Here is a 14,817-nt window from a genome sequence, read left to right as displayed (position 1 = left end):
CCTTTTCATTGGTTTTCGACTTTATTTTGAGGATTATTGAGCGAAAATTTCAGTTTGTCATGGAGGCGTCACTGCATTCAGACAAATCCATATATAATACGCTACACATCTACTAGTAATAGGCAGATGCCTGACAGCAGAATAATTCAACATGCTTGTCAGGCCTTAAATACATGCTTACACGTTTGTGTATCTATGAGAGTAGTTTTCTTCCACATGATTTTGTCAATCCTTTTGTCTCCATGGGTTCTTTTTCAGTACACCATGTGCATGCTGCACACAGGACCTTGCTTATTATCTCATCACTACACACTTAGTTTGATTTTCCAGTCTAAACTTGGAAGAAAGGGCAAGAGCAGGAATCGAACCAAGACCCTCGCAGACACTGATTTGGCATTTAAATGTTCCAGCCATTCTGCAACCTTGGTCCTTGCTCAATTAGATATATATTCATACATCAACCTGTGACTTCACTTGATGGTGATTGACTGAAACATGGTGGCTGGAGAAATGAAGAAGGTGACTTTAAACTGAGGCAATTACCAACTTTAGAGTGGATTATGAGGGTTAATCAGATGTTATGAATACATTCTTCATGCCTGCATTGCAATATAAATAAGGGCCCTTCAGTAGGTCTTGCAATACAGCAATTCTAGGAAAGTTAAAGCCAGCCCAGGTGACCTGGAGTATGTCCCTATTGAGACCCTTGAAGAAGGCTCAAGCATCTTCTGCACATGGAAACCTTTTACCCTTCAACTGCTGCTTCACCTCAAGGAACAAAAATCAAACAAAAGGGGCTAAGTCAGATAATACGGGGGATGAGTGGCCAGATGTACACTATTCTTTCAGGACGTCTAGAGTTGCAGCAGCTATATTTTTTTGGATGTTATTCTGTGGAGATAAATGTGATGGGGTGGTAAGGTGGTGTTAGAGAAGGTGAAGACAGGTAGAAGGTGTTTGCAGAAGAGCCGCAGCCAGGCAAGGTAGACTCGGGAAGGCGGTGCGCCGGGTTTCTTCTTTTATTCTCTCATTTTTCCAGACCAGGAGATTTCTCTTTTTCTGGCAGTCGCTCACTCCTTATATTCAGTTCCGCCGAACTGCAAAGCCAGCACCGTGAAGCGACTCACGAAACTGGCCCTCCGCGAGCCTTGAGGGGCCAAACTTGTCTTTGTTTGACCAAATTTAGTGGCATCTGACTTACAGCTCGGGGAACTGACATAGATCAGGATCAGGATCAGGATTTGGGGCGTTGTTTTATACAACTTAGCCATTTTTGGCTTTTTATGCCCCTTCAGATTTACTCCTTTACATTGTTGGTCAGGTCGTTGACTAGCTCAGTCATTTTATCCATCAGTCATATTTCACTTTTGTCAATAACTCTTGTTTATCTATGAGGTTCTTAAAAGTATTTATACCAGGTGCACTGTTTGATATTGTTTGTTAATTTGTTCCAATAATTTGTTACTCTGTTAATAAATGTAAACTTTCTGAGATTTGTTCTGGAATACTGTTTAAATATTTTGTCTGTACTGTTTCTTGTAGTGTCTACCTTTGGAGTACAAAAAAAAACACATGCTTTGTTTACATCGTCAAACCCATTTAATATTTTGTATGTCTGTATCAAGTCCCCTCTTACTCTTCTTGCTTTAAGTGATGGTAGTTGTAAGTACTTTAATCATTCTTGATATGAATAATCTTTTATGCTATAGACCAGCTTTGTTGCTCAAAGTTGTTGCTCTTCTTTGAACCCTTTCTATGGCTTGTGACTGCTTTATTTGCGTTGGGTACCATACAGTGTTTCCATATTCTAGGATAGGTCTAACTAATGTTTTATATAACCGTAAGAAAGTAACCTTATCTATAAATGTAAATGCTCTTTTTATTATTCCAATCATTCTGTTCGCTTTGTTTATACTATTTGTTATATGTTTGTCAAATGATAAATTTTTGTCAAATTTGACACCAAAGTCTTTTTCCTCATCACATTTTGATACTTTTATTTCTTTGTCTCCGATTTTCATTATGTATTCTTTCTCTGGGTTTGATTTCCCAATATGAAGTACTTTACATTTTTTTAGCATTAAAATATAGATTCCATGTGTCTTGACCATTTTACTAATGTTTCAATATCTTTTTGTAAATCCTGATAGAATTTTGGAGAGTTGTATAATTTTGTGTCATCTGCACAAATTTTACATGTACTCTTTAGTTCGCAAGGGAGATCATTTATGAATAAAGTATTTAAAAATAGTACAGGTCCTAATATACTACCTTGTGGTATGCCACTTATAACATCAGCTTTACTGGAGAAGGAACTACCAATCCTAACCCTTTGAATTCTTTTTGTTCCCTTATCCACCCAAGTATGTTTCCTGTTATTCCATAAGATTCCAGTTTCTTTAATAGTCTCTCATGTGGTACAGAGTCAAATGCTTTTTGGAAGTCTAAGAATAACACATCTATGTTTTCTCCCTTATCTATCTCTTTTGTAAAGTCCTCCATCACTTCCAGAAGTCGAGTCACACATGACCTATTTTTGCGGAATCCATGCTGGCACTCAGCATATAATTTATTATCAGTCATATGCCTCTCTTATGAATGATTCTAATAATTTACATATGATACATGTTAAGCTCACTGGCCTGTAATTCCCTGGGTCTGTTCTTGTCCCTTTTTTGAAAATTGGTATAACTGTTGCTGTTTTCCAGTCCATGGGCACAGTCTTCTCCTCAATTGATTTGTTAAAGAGTATGTATAATGGGACTGCAATCTCTTCACTCAGTTCTTTTGGTATTTTTGAAGGAATGGCATCAGGACCACAAGCTTTGTTTGAATTCAGAGTTTTAAGTTTCTTTTTTTATAGCTTCAACTGAAACATCTACACTATCCAAAATCTTACCATTTGACTTTGAAGCTGCACTTAGAGAAGGTACAGTACTTATATCTTCTTTTGTAAAAACACTAGAAAAAAATGAATTCAAAATATCTGCTTTTCCACTGTCTGTTTCTACTGTGTCTCCATCTTTAGTTATTAATGGACTCACTCCTGTTTTCATTTTAGTTTTTGATTGTACATAACCTCCAGAAAGCTTTAGGGTTATCTCTACATTCATATGACAGTTTCTTTTCAAAATCTTTTTTGGCTTCCCTTTTTTTTTCTTTCTTTTTTTTAAATTTTTATTACATACATTATGTGCCTTTATATATTTTTGATAGTCTCTCCTTTGGTAACTAGGAACTTTTGGTACAATTTCCGTTTCTTTTTTAAAATTTAATTTAATTTAATTTAATTTTTTACAAATTTCAATGTGTTTGCATTCATCCACCTTGGTTTCTGTTTATTATTGTTTTTGGTGGTTTGCTGTGGGACATTTTTTTCTCTTGTAGAATGTAGAGTGGTTTTCATTTCTTTCCAACATTATTCCACACTGACTTTATTTAGTTTTTGCCAGTCTATCATCTTTATTTCTTCTCTCATTTGTTTAAAGTTCCCTTTCTTAAAGTTATATGATCGCTTGGGTTCTTCGCATTCCTGGTCATCACCTAAGTACAGTGAGAACACAAGCCCTTCATGGTCACTTTTACCTATAGGGGATAGATGTTCTATATCTGATATTTTGTCTTCATCATTAACTATTATCAAATCCAGTATATTTGCTTTTTGTCCTTTTCTTTGTCTTGTTGTTTGCTTTACTACTTGAGTCAAGAATGCTTCATGTAAACAGTTTATGAATTTCTGTCCTCTTTCGCCAGAACATGTGCCTTTCCAATTGATATCTGGGAAGTTAAAATCACCTGTAAAGCAGACAAAGTCAAACTGCTTCAATCTTTGCTCACTCAACAGATCAAACATTTTTTCTTCATTTTCAATTGTTGTACTTGGGTTTTTGTATATAGTTCCAATCAATACCTTCTGTCTATCTTTAGTTGTAAACGTAATCCACAAGCTTTCTTCAAAGTTATTTTCCATTAGTGTGTGTTCTTTAGCATTTATGGTATCCTTAACATACTATGCCTCTTTTGGGTTTCTCGTTAAAAAATAGTTCATAGCTTGGAATTGAATATTCTTGTAAGTTTACTTCTTTTTGGTTCTTTGCTATAGATTCTGCTACTTTTATGATATGTGGTTTACTCTCTTCTATCAAAACAAGTAGTTCATCTTTCTTGTTTAGAAGGCCATCTGCGTTTGTATACAAAAGTGAATAAGAAACTTCCTGTACAGTTTTTCTAACATTAACAAACTTCTTTTTACAACTATGTACATGGTCTTGTGCTTTGGGGTTAAGTCAATTTTTTCCCTGGTCTCCCTGGCCAGGCCTGGGTTTCCATTGGACATGCACTATCTTCCTACCTCAAATTCCAATATCCTTCTCTCCCTTCTCTATTCTCTGTCGGAGTTCTTCCCTCAATTCTTTGTTCTCTTTTCTTTCTGATGATGTATAGTCTGGATTGATGTACACCCTTTCTTTCTGGTCAGTCACTCCTTGGTTCAGTTTCCGAGCGTTCCTCAGGATCTCCCTCTTTGCCTCGTTCGTACTGACTTTGACCTTAACAAGCCTAGGTTTGGACCCCAAGTTGAAGTTTCCAAGTCTAACTGGTTCCTTCATCGAATCCTTGACAGTATCTTCTTTCAGTTCAGGGCAGATCTTCCCCACTACTTTCTTTATCTTTGACATGTCCTCTTTCACTCTATCCTCACTATTCTCACCACTATTTTCTGGGATGTTTGTGAAAATCAAGTTTAGCTCTCTTTTTTCTTTCTCTACCTTCTCTTCCCAAAGTTCTGTCACCTTCTTCTTTACGACCTCTATCTTCTCTTCCAGAGCCTTTCCGCTACACCCCTCCTCTAGTCTTTCTAGCCTTTCATCTACTTTCTCAGTCTGATCAATCGGTCGATCTTTGCTTCTACTTCACTTTTCTTTTCACCCTCCCCCGAGTAGCATTCCTGACAGATCCATTCTATACCTTCTTCTGTATCTGCTTTCTCACTCAGACAGCTGAAGTCCCGGTCTGTGAGTGAAGTACATTCTTTGTGAGACCATTGTTTGTAGTCATAACATTGGATACTCATTTCGTCTTCTACTCCCACCTCACATTTAAGGCAAATGAAGAATTTTGCCCTCTCCTCCAATGCACTTTGACCCTTTTTTTTTCCTTCATCTTTTCGCGAGTTTCTCCTGTCTTTCATCCCCCAGTCGATCCTCTTCCTCTGGTACCGGTCTCCCCCCCTCCCCTAGAACCTTTTCCAGACATAATTTGTTATTAAGAAAATATGACTGTTTTCTGGTTAGGATTAGAGCTAATTATTTACGGTTTACTTGTACACACAAAAACTAGAAAACATGCGGTTTCGTTTATGTGAGAGTCAAATCAAAACAATGCCACCATTTTTTTTTCCAATGTAGTGGTACCAACTTGGAAGAAGTCGATTTTCTCGGATTTTCTGACAGGGACAATAAATGTCACCGTCAGAAAAACAATTCAAGCACAATATTGCTATGCTATACATTTATTTTTTTTTATGTCCGTGGGCCAAAACTTCTGTACTATGACAATATTAATTGGAGCACATCGCATGAACCACAGTCCACTGCTGAGCCGGCCTTGACCTTTGCATATATGCAAATATATATATGTGGCAGTGTGAGCCCAAAGCAAAATAAAATGAATAATAAAATAAATAAATAATAAAATAAAATGAAATAAAATGTCAATAAATATAAAAAATAGAAAAGAGATTAAATTGCGAATAAATAAAAAAAGAATAAAAAAGAATAAAGTAAGTATTTAATATATAAATAAATAAAGTCCAGGGGTTATTTCCCTTAGAAAATAAACGAAGGCTTAGCTGCTCACATTAAATTTATAATTTGCAGGATCCCACCGCAACCACAACTCACTCACTTGACTACAAGTAATACAGAACAACACACAGATACGACAAACAACAATATCAATATCCAGTCATACAGTCTAATCAGGACACCATACAAAAATTTACAAAACAAATATACAGCCTCACTAACAATACACAAATTATAACAGAGACTGCTTTATCATATTCAAACAACCATTTAATGATCAAGGAGTATTTTAGAAGGGGCTTATGGGTGGGGCAATGGGTCAAAAAAAAAAAAAAAAAAAAAAAAAGGACACAAGAACACAAAACCATGCACCTCTAACTTCTCACACAAACAAACAAAAACCACAACAAAAAAACCTACAAATTTTCCTGTCCTATTAAAAAAACCCGGTCCCAAAATTTGGCAAATCCTAATCCTAACCCCTACTAAACCCAAATTTTGCTGTTCCTACTCCTAATCAAAATCCCTCTTAGAAAAACAACAACAAAAACAACAACAACAAAAAAAAACAAAAAACATGCTGCCGCCACGCCTCTGCACACTAAACAGACCTTTACATATCAGCCAACGGCAATTTTCAACAAAACAATCTAACACTACATTCTAACACTACATTAGAGCCACAGCAGCTTATCTCAATACTCATTATATAAAAGAGACAATCAGCTGTCACTCCTAGGTAGCAACAATTAAATCATGCCATTTACAGCAAAAACTATCTTTAAGGTAATCACAAAACACACCCTTCAAAACACTGTGGAGCACACACACACACACAAAAACCCTTATTCTTTTCTTTGGTAACATCTTATAAAACTTAAAATATAAGACTGCAAGAACCAGTCCCAGAGATCTCTTGGCACATTTCAAAAATAAGATCCAAACGTGGATGCCCAAAATGGCAAATCAAACATCAGTGTCAACCACAGTAACACCCCAGCATGCACCTGACAGTGTTATTAAAACACTAACAATATTGTTTGTCGCACCAATAGCCAACACTGGCTCCTGCGATATCTGAACTCAGATCAATTCTTTTCTTTCTCAAATCCACGTTCCACTCCCGCGTTTTTTATTGCATAAAACCTAGAGAAAATCTTAACCAAATCTACTCAATTTGGCGTCATCCTTTTTATAATTCTACAGACAAACAAAATAGTATCTTTCATCTATTTCTAGCAACTATCATTTATGCATTTTTAATCATTTTATACAGAAAATTTACCTTTAAAACAACAGGCTAAACTACTACAGGGTGCAGAACATGGCGGCTTCTTGGCGTCTTTGTAAACACTAAAATCAGACTATTCACATCAAATTTAAAGTATAATCCATAAAATTATTCATATAACAAAAATAATCCAAAAAATAAAAATAAAAATACTCTTCAGTGTTACAAATATTCTTGGTTAATAAATCTTTTTACCTCAATAATCTACAACACAACAAAACGGGAGGTAATCGGAACTTCAGTCCACACTACCACATCGTCCCCAGCTATATTAACTTGCTCCGAAAGTTAACCAAACAAAAAAAAAACAAAAAAAAAATTAAGGAACATGTTTCAAAAACTAACCAAAAATCATTATTTAATTAACTCGTCCCCAGTTCAACTGCACCTGTGTGCTCTGTCCCCAAGCAGGAAAAGTGTAGCTTGCCTTTGTTCAAATTACATGCTCAACCCATCCACTATGTCCGTTGATTAAGGATAGCATTCACAGCTATTTCCTTATCACAAAGTGGAACCCTTCTCAACAGTAGCCAAACCCCTACAGGTCTACATGATTCATTGACAGAACAACTGTAACTTGTTAGTAATTAAACTAAGAACAAGCACACCAATAAACATCTCAATGTCAACAGATAAAGGGAGAGTATTTACTACTGTTCCCTCATCACAAAGAGGACCTCTGTCACCATCCTACTGAACATGAATACCACAAACTGGCTAAACTACTTTGTCACTTGCTGGAATTGTAACCGAAAACAAGCTCAGCTAACCCTCTGGACAACAAAACATCAGTTAGCTATCCAACGTTCGCCAACCACACTTCTGGTAAAAATTAAGTGCTTTTCTAGCACTTTAAGTATACCAAACAAAAAATACACATACAAGGCCCTTTTCAAAGCCCAAACATTTTACAAAAAAGATACAAGCTTTTCCAAGCAAAAAAAAAAAAAAAAAAAATCAAATCACATATGTACAAGTGGCTTAGCAGACTCTTACTGCACCCCCATGTTGCCAAAACTTCGAGGGATAGGCCTATTCTTAACCAGACCTATACAGTGTGCGGACACATCACTCCATCGGAACCACTGTTCCAATGGGACGACCTGTCTCTTTCCCTGAATTTCAAATCACATCTTTCACTTCTGGCAGCCTAGTGGAAATAGTCTGTCCATCCCTGTACCACCAACACCCCATCCCTGAGTGGCATGCATTGCCTCCCCAGCTTGAGGCAACCCACTCTGACCACGACCCCACAGACTGGAATAGTGTCACGGCTCACTGCCGCCACAGAACGTCATGACGGCGTCACTGCTCACCACCACTACAGAACGTCATGACAGCGTCACCGCTCACCGTCGCCACAGAGCATCATGCCAGCGTCACCGCAGAACGTCGTGACAGTGTCACCGCTCACTGCAGAATGTCATGACAGTGTCACCGCTCACTGAAGAATGTGACAGCATCACCGCTCACTGCAGAACGTCGTGACAGCGTCACTGCTCACTGCAGAACGTTGTGACAGCGTCACCTCTCTCCGCAGAACGTCGTGACAGCATCACCTCTCTCCGCAGAACGTCGTGACTGTCACTGCTCTCCGCAGAATGTTGTGACAGCGTCACCGCTCCCTGCAGAATGTCGTGACAGCATCACCGCTCTCCACAGAACGTCGTGACAGCGTCACCGCTCACTGAAGAACATTGTGACAGCATCACCGCTCGCTGCAGAACGCCGTGACAGCGTCACTGCTCTCCGCAGAACGTCGTGACAGCGTCTCCCTCTGAATTGCAGTGGGTCTTGAGCAGTACACCCCGTGAAACGTTCAGCATCGACCGACTCGTGCAGAATCGACCCGTCAACAGTTCCTTCACGGTAGCCTCCAGTATGAAGCCCCCACCTCCGGTCGGCCAGTGGGTTTTGTTTTTTTCCTAACCCTCCCCAACTAACTAAAAATTACCTCACCCTCTTCCCAAAAACAGAATTTTTTTATTTTTTTAACCCAAGTGATCCTGCTCGCAGCTCCATATGTGGCAGTGAGAGCCAAAAAACAAAAAAAAGAAAAAAAGTCAATAAATATAAAAAAACAGAAAAGAGATTAATTGTGAAAAATAATAAGAATAAAATAAGTATTTAATATATAAATAAATAAATAAAGTCCAGGGGTTATTTCCCTTAGAAAATAAATGAAGGCTTAGCTGCTCACATTAAATTTATAATTTGCAGGATCCCACCGCACCCACAACTCACTCACTTGACTACGAGTAATACAGAACAACACACAGACACGACAAACAGCAATATCAACACCCAGTCATACAGTCCAATCAGGACACCATACAAAAATTTACAAAACAATAACAATACAGCCTCACTAACAATACACAAATTATAACAGACTGCTTTATCATATTCAAACAACCATATATTAATCAAGGAGTATTTTAGAAGGGGCTTATGCCAGTTATGGGGTGGACAATGGGTTTAAAAAAAAAAAAAAAAAAAAAAAAAAAACCAACAAAAAGACAAAAGAACACACAACTGTGCACCTCTAACTTATCCCACAATTATTTCACAAACAAAAACTACAACCAAAAAAACCTACAAATTTTTCTGTCCTATTAACAAAACCCGGTCCCGAAATTTGGCAAATCCTAATCTTAACCCCTACTAAACCCAAATTTTGCTGTTGCTACTCCTAATCAAAATCCCTCTAAAAAAAATAATACTAAAAAACAACAACAAAAAAAAAACCGCTGCCGCCGCGCCTCTGCACGCAAAACAGACCTTTACATATCAGCCAACGGCAATTTTCAACAAAACAATCTAACACTACATTCGAGCCACAGCAGCTTATCTCAATACTCATTATATAACAGAGACAATCAGCTGTCACTCCTAGGTAGTGACAATTAAATCATGCCATTTACAGCATAAACTATCTTTAAGGTAATCACAAAACACACCCTTCAAAACACTGTGGAACACACACACACACAAAAAAAAACAACCACACCCTTATTCTTTTCTTTGGTAACATCTTATAAAACTTAAAATATAAGACTGCAAGAACCAAATGTGCTACGCTCAGAATCACTCACTGCAAAAGTACAATCAGCGACAAGTACCAAATGCACGGACACGAGCTATCAATAGTACAATCAGCACCGTACCTGGGAGTTACCTTGAAGACAGATCTAGAATGGGAGGAATACATCAACAACATTACAAAGAAAGCAAGCAAAGTCCTTGGATTCTTGAGATGAAAACTGAAAGTTGCCTCCAACGAGCTGAAAGAAACAGCTTATCTAACCTTTGTAAGACCATTGTCAGAATACTCCAGCTCAGTTTGGGACCCACACAAGACAGGATGCATAAAGAAATTAGAGAACATCCAAAGAAGAGCAGCTCGATTCGTCCTCAACCGCTACCACCGGCGTGCAAGTGGCCGCCTCGCCAGAAACGACGTCAAGCTACTACTAGGTCACAATTTTGTACAAAATACACAACGACCTGGTGCAAGTCAACAAAAGTGTCCTCCAAAAACCAGTTATGAGAGACAGATCACATGACCAACAATTCCAATGGCTTGTGAATCATAAACAGCAGTATCGGCTCTTTTCTTTCTTCCCAGGTGCCATTCGTGAGTAGAATGAACTCCCAACAGACATTGTTGAGGCAGACTCCCCTAGCAGCTTCAAAAGCAGAGTCACCTCTCACCTCAAGGTCGCCACTCTTGACAGTCTGGCTGCTGCGAAACTCCAAGAGTAGGCAAAACCATAAATTACAGCAATTGTCGGGTATGTAAAGAGTCTGAGTGTGTTTTAGACAGTCATACAAATGATTTACCACGACATGGGTTGAACAACACGACCGGTTTATTCAGCAGTACGTGGTAGAAAAACAAGGGGGACCAAAGGGAAGTAACTCTTAGCTACGAGATCGTTGCATTCGCAACGGAGAATGATGTTACATCTCCCTTTTTCTGAAAGTTTGTTCTTCGGGAGATAAATAAAATAAAACTGGAATCCATCCAAAGCTGCTTAACTAGAAAACACTCGTAAGGTTTCTTGACTAGATTGTCACTGAACACTGAGATTTTCAACTGGAATTGTTTCCGGTGATAATTATCTTACTCTTATTTTCACCTAATAGGGGAGATACAAAATTTTTGGGCTCGCAGACCCAAGGTTTGGCACACAGGCCGAATCATTGTACAAAATATGATTCTCTTTATATGGCACACAGGCCAAAACTTTCACACATCTGCTTGGAGGAGTCTATAAGTTCATTTTTGTCAGAGGGGTAATCTGCCTACCACTCTTGGTGATGTATCTGGGCTGGGGCTGGGTGGCGACGTCTGGCTGGGTACTGGGCTGGGTGTTCTGGGCACTGGCATAACGCTGGGGTTCACTGCTTGGCTGCGGCTTTTCTGCGGGTGCAGCCACATTCTCTTTCAGGCAACGACGGTTCCTCCGGTAGATACTGCCATCAGTCGTTTGGATCCTGAAGGATCTTGGTGTGTCTGCCTTCTCGATGACCTTCGCGGGTCGCCAACGGTCTCCTGGGGACAGCTGGACTTGGGTTTTTGCTCCTACCTTGAGTTCAGGTAGTGGGTGAGCAGAGTGGTTGTACTGCTTCTCTTGGGACTGTTTGAGTTCATGGCGATATTGCATGACACTGTGGGGCTGGATGGTTTTGGGGGCTAGTTGGTTGGTGGTTGCAGGCAGGGTGGAACGTAACTGACGTCCCATCAGCAATTGTGATGGCGATGCGAGGTAGTCCACCGGGGTTGTGCGGTACTCCGGCAGTGCTCGCTCTGGGTTGGTTCTCTCAGTGTGTGCCTTTTGCAGGAGTCTTTTTGCTGTCTGGACAGTTTTCTCAGCCAATCCATTTGACTGTGGATATCCCGGGCTCGATGTCACATGATGAAAATCCCATTGGGAGGCAAACAGGGCGAAACCACTGGAGGCGTATTGGGGCGTATTGGGGACCGTTGTCACTTATGACTGTTTCAGGCACTCCGTGTCGAGCAAACTGCATGCATAGCTTCTGGATGATGGCTATGGAGGTTGTCGAGGTGAGTTCATCCAGTTCGAAGAATCTGCTGTAGTAGTCTACAGTGATCAGGTAGGTCTTGTTGTTCCAGGTGAACAGGTCTGTTCCAACTTTCTGCCAGGGTCGGGAAGGTACATCGTGGGGAATGAGGGGTTCTTTGGGATTTGAGGGAAGGTGGGGTATACATGTTGGACATGTGGAAACAAGGTTCATGATGTCTTGGGTGATGCCTGGCCAGAACAAAGCTTGTTGTGCTCGCAGGGTTGTCTTCTCTATGCCAAAGTGTCCCTCATGCAGCCTTTCCAGAATGATCTGTCTCATCAGTGTTGGGTTGAAGATCCTTTCACCTTTCAGGACGATGTCATCGATTATGGTGAGCTCTTCTCTGTAGTTCCAGAACTCTATGGCACTGGAGTGGCATTGTTTTCTGGTCTCTGGCCATCCTTGCTGGTTGTATGTCTTGAGGTGATGAAGCTTTGGGTCATCTTTTGTCGCTTTCCGTATTTCTTCTAGCTTGTTGTCACTGATGGGCATGTTCTTCATGACAGCATGCACCTGGGTGTCGAATTCCTTGCTCATCTGGTCATTTGGGTCAACTGGGATGTGTTTTCGGGACAGAGTGTCGGCCACAGGTATGCTTTGTCCACTGACATGGATGACTTTGATGTCATATTTTTGCAATTGCAAGAGCATACGTTGCAGTCTGGGTGGTGCAGTTGACAGGGGTTTCTTTATGATCGCCTCCAACGGTTTGTGGTCTGTGTGGACGATGGTTTGTCGGCCGTAGACGTTTTGGTGGAACCGTTTGCACCCAAACAGGATGGCATACAGCTCTTTTTCTATTTGGGCGTAGTGCTGCTCCGTTTCGTTCAGTGCTTTGGATGCAAAAGCGACTGGCTTGTCTTCCTGAAGGAGGGTGGCTCCTAGTCCATGCTGGCTGGCATCCACTTCCAGTGTGACTGGCTTTGCTGGATCGAAGAATGCGAGAACAGGTTGGGATGAGATCATGTGCTTGGTTTTCTCAAATGCTGCCTGCTGAGGTGTGTCCCATACAAACTCGGTCTCGTTTTTGAGCAGGTCTCGCATGGGTTTTGTGATCTCAGAGAGCTGTGGGGCAAACTTGGACAGGTAGGTGATCATCCCAAGGATTGTTTGGAGTTTTTTCAGGTCTGATGGGGGCGGCATGTTCAGGATGGCTGAAACCTTTGCAGGATCTGGCTTCAGACCTTGTGATGTGACGAGGTGGCCAAAGTATTCAACCTCCTGTGTTCCAATGGTCAGCTTTTCTGCATTCAGTTTCAGGTTCTTTTCTTTGGCTCTGTTCAAAGCGGCTCTCAGGTTGTCATCATGTTCCTTCTGATTTGAGCCTGAAACGATGATGTCGTCTACTAGAGGCGTGACTCCAGGGATTCCTTCGAAGATCTCGTCCATCTTCTGTTGGAAGATGTCCTGGGCACAGATGAGACCAAATGGAAGCCTCTTAAACCTGTACCTGCCTCCATGTGGTGTGTTGAAAGTGGTCAGGTACGATGACTGCTCGTCTGGCAGGAGTTGCCAGTACCCTGATTGTGCATCCAACTTGCTGAAGATTTTGGCGTTGGACATCTTTGCCAAAGCATCTTCGAGTGTTGGCATTGGGTAGTGGGGGCGTCTTGTCACCTCGTTGAGGTCTTTTGGGTCCAGGCATATCCTTAGCTTGCCGTTTGGTTTCTCGACCACGGCCATGGACTTTACCCAGTCAGTTGGCTCAGTCACTTTTTCAATGACTTCCATGCGCTCTATTCTCTTGATTTCCTCCATGATGCGGTCCTTCAGGGAGGTACTCGCCTTGGTGCAGGCACTTTTGGGGTTGTGTTGGGTTGGAGGTGGATGTTGACTTCTCCTTCCAGAGATCCAAAACCGCTGAATACGGTTTTGTATTCTTCCAGTACTGCTTCTTTGGTGAGAGGAGGTTCACTGACAGAAAGAATCAGTTTGATGAGGTTCAGATCCAGGGAGGCTTGGAGACTCAATACTGGCTGTGTGTGGCCGGTGTCTGCAATGATGAATTCTTGTCGCAGTGTTCTCCCTTTGTAGCTGCAGTCCATGGTGGTCTTTCCTTTCACATCGAGGGTTTGCCCTGTGTAGCTGTATAACTTCTGCTTGGTCTTGCTCAGAGGTGACTGTTTGGTCAGTTGCTTGTAGTTCTTCCAGGGAATCACGTTGACCTGAGCGCCTGTATCTATTTTGAAACTTATTTTGTCTCCAGTTTCAAGGTCAAGCTCGACATAGGCTGTATCAGGATGAGTGGACTTTCCATTGACTGTGTAGACATATATGTCCTGATCACTATCCACTTCCTCTTGGGCCAGACTGTGGACAGCTTGCTTACTCTTCTTTTTCATGCAGCATTTCTCGTAACGGTTTGCTTTCTCGCAGTAGTGGCAAGATTGTCCGTATGCAGGACATGCTCTCCTTTCATGGATTCCTCCACAGTTTTTGCAGCGGTTTCTGCTTTGCTGTTGCTGATCACGATCTTGATGTGAATGGTCATGTTGCTGGCGCTCATGTTTTCCGTGTCGTACAGCTGCTACTTCAGCAGCGGCTGGTCTGTCTGACATTGATTCAAGACATTGCTGTGTGGTCTCAAAGTTCGTGGCGATCTGTATTGCCTTGTCCATTGTCAGCGTG

The 14,817-nt window shown here is 40.9% G+C and overlaps 1 protein-coding gene across 3 annotated transcripts in view; it reads left to right on the top strand.

Annotated features, from left to right (window-relative positions):
• Nucleotides 1-14,817, top strand: part of LOC143283913 (OCIA domain-containing protein 1-like) — a 152,104-nt gene that overhangs the window by 15,369 nt on the left and 121,918 nt on the right. The window lies entirely within an intron of this gene.

This window comes from Babylonia areolata, chromosome 7 (genome assembly GCF_041734735.1).
Source record: "Babylonia areolata isolate BAREFJ2019XMU chromosome 7, ASM4173473v1, whole genome shotgun sequence".
Classification (NCBI taxonomy): domain Eukaryota; kingdom Metazoa; phylum Mollusca; class Gastropoda; order Neogastropoda; family Buccinidae; genus Babylonia; species Babylonia areolata.
This window is presented reverse-complemented; position numbering and strand designations above follow the sequence as displayed.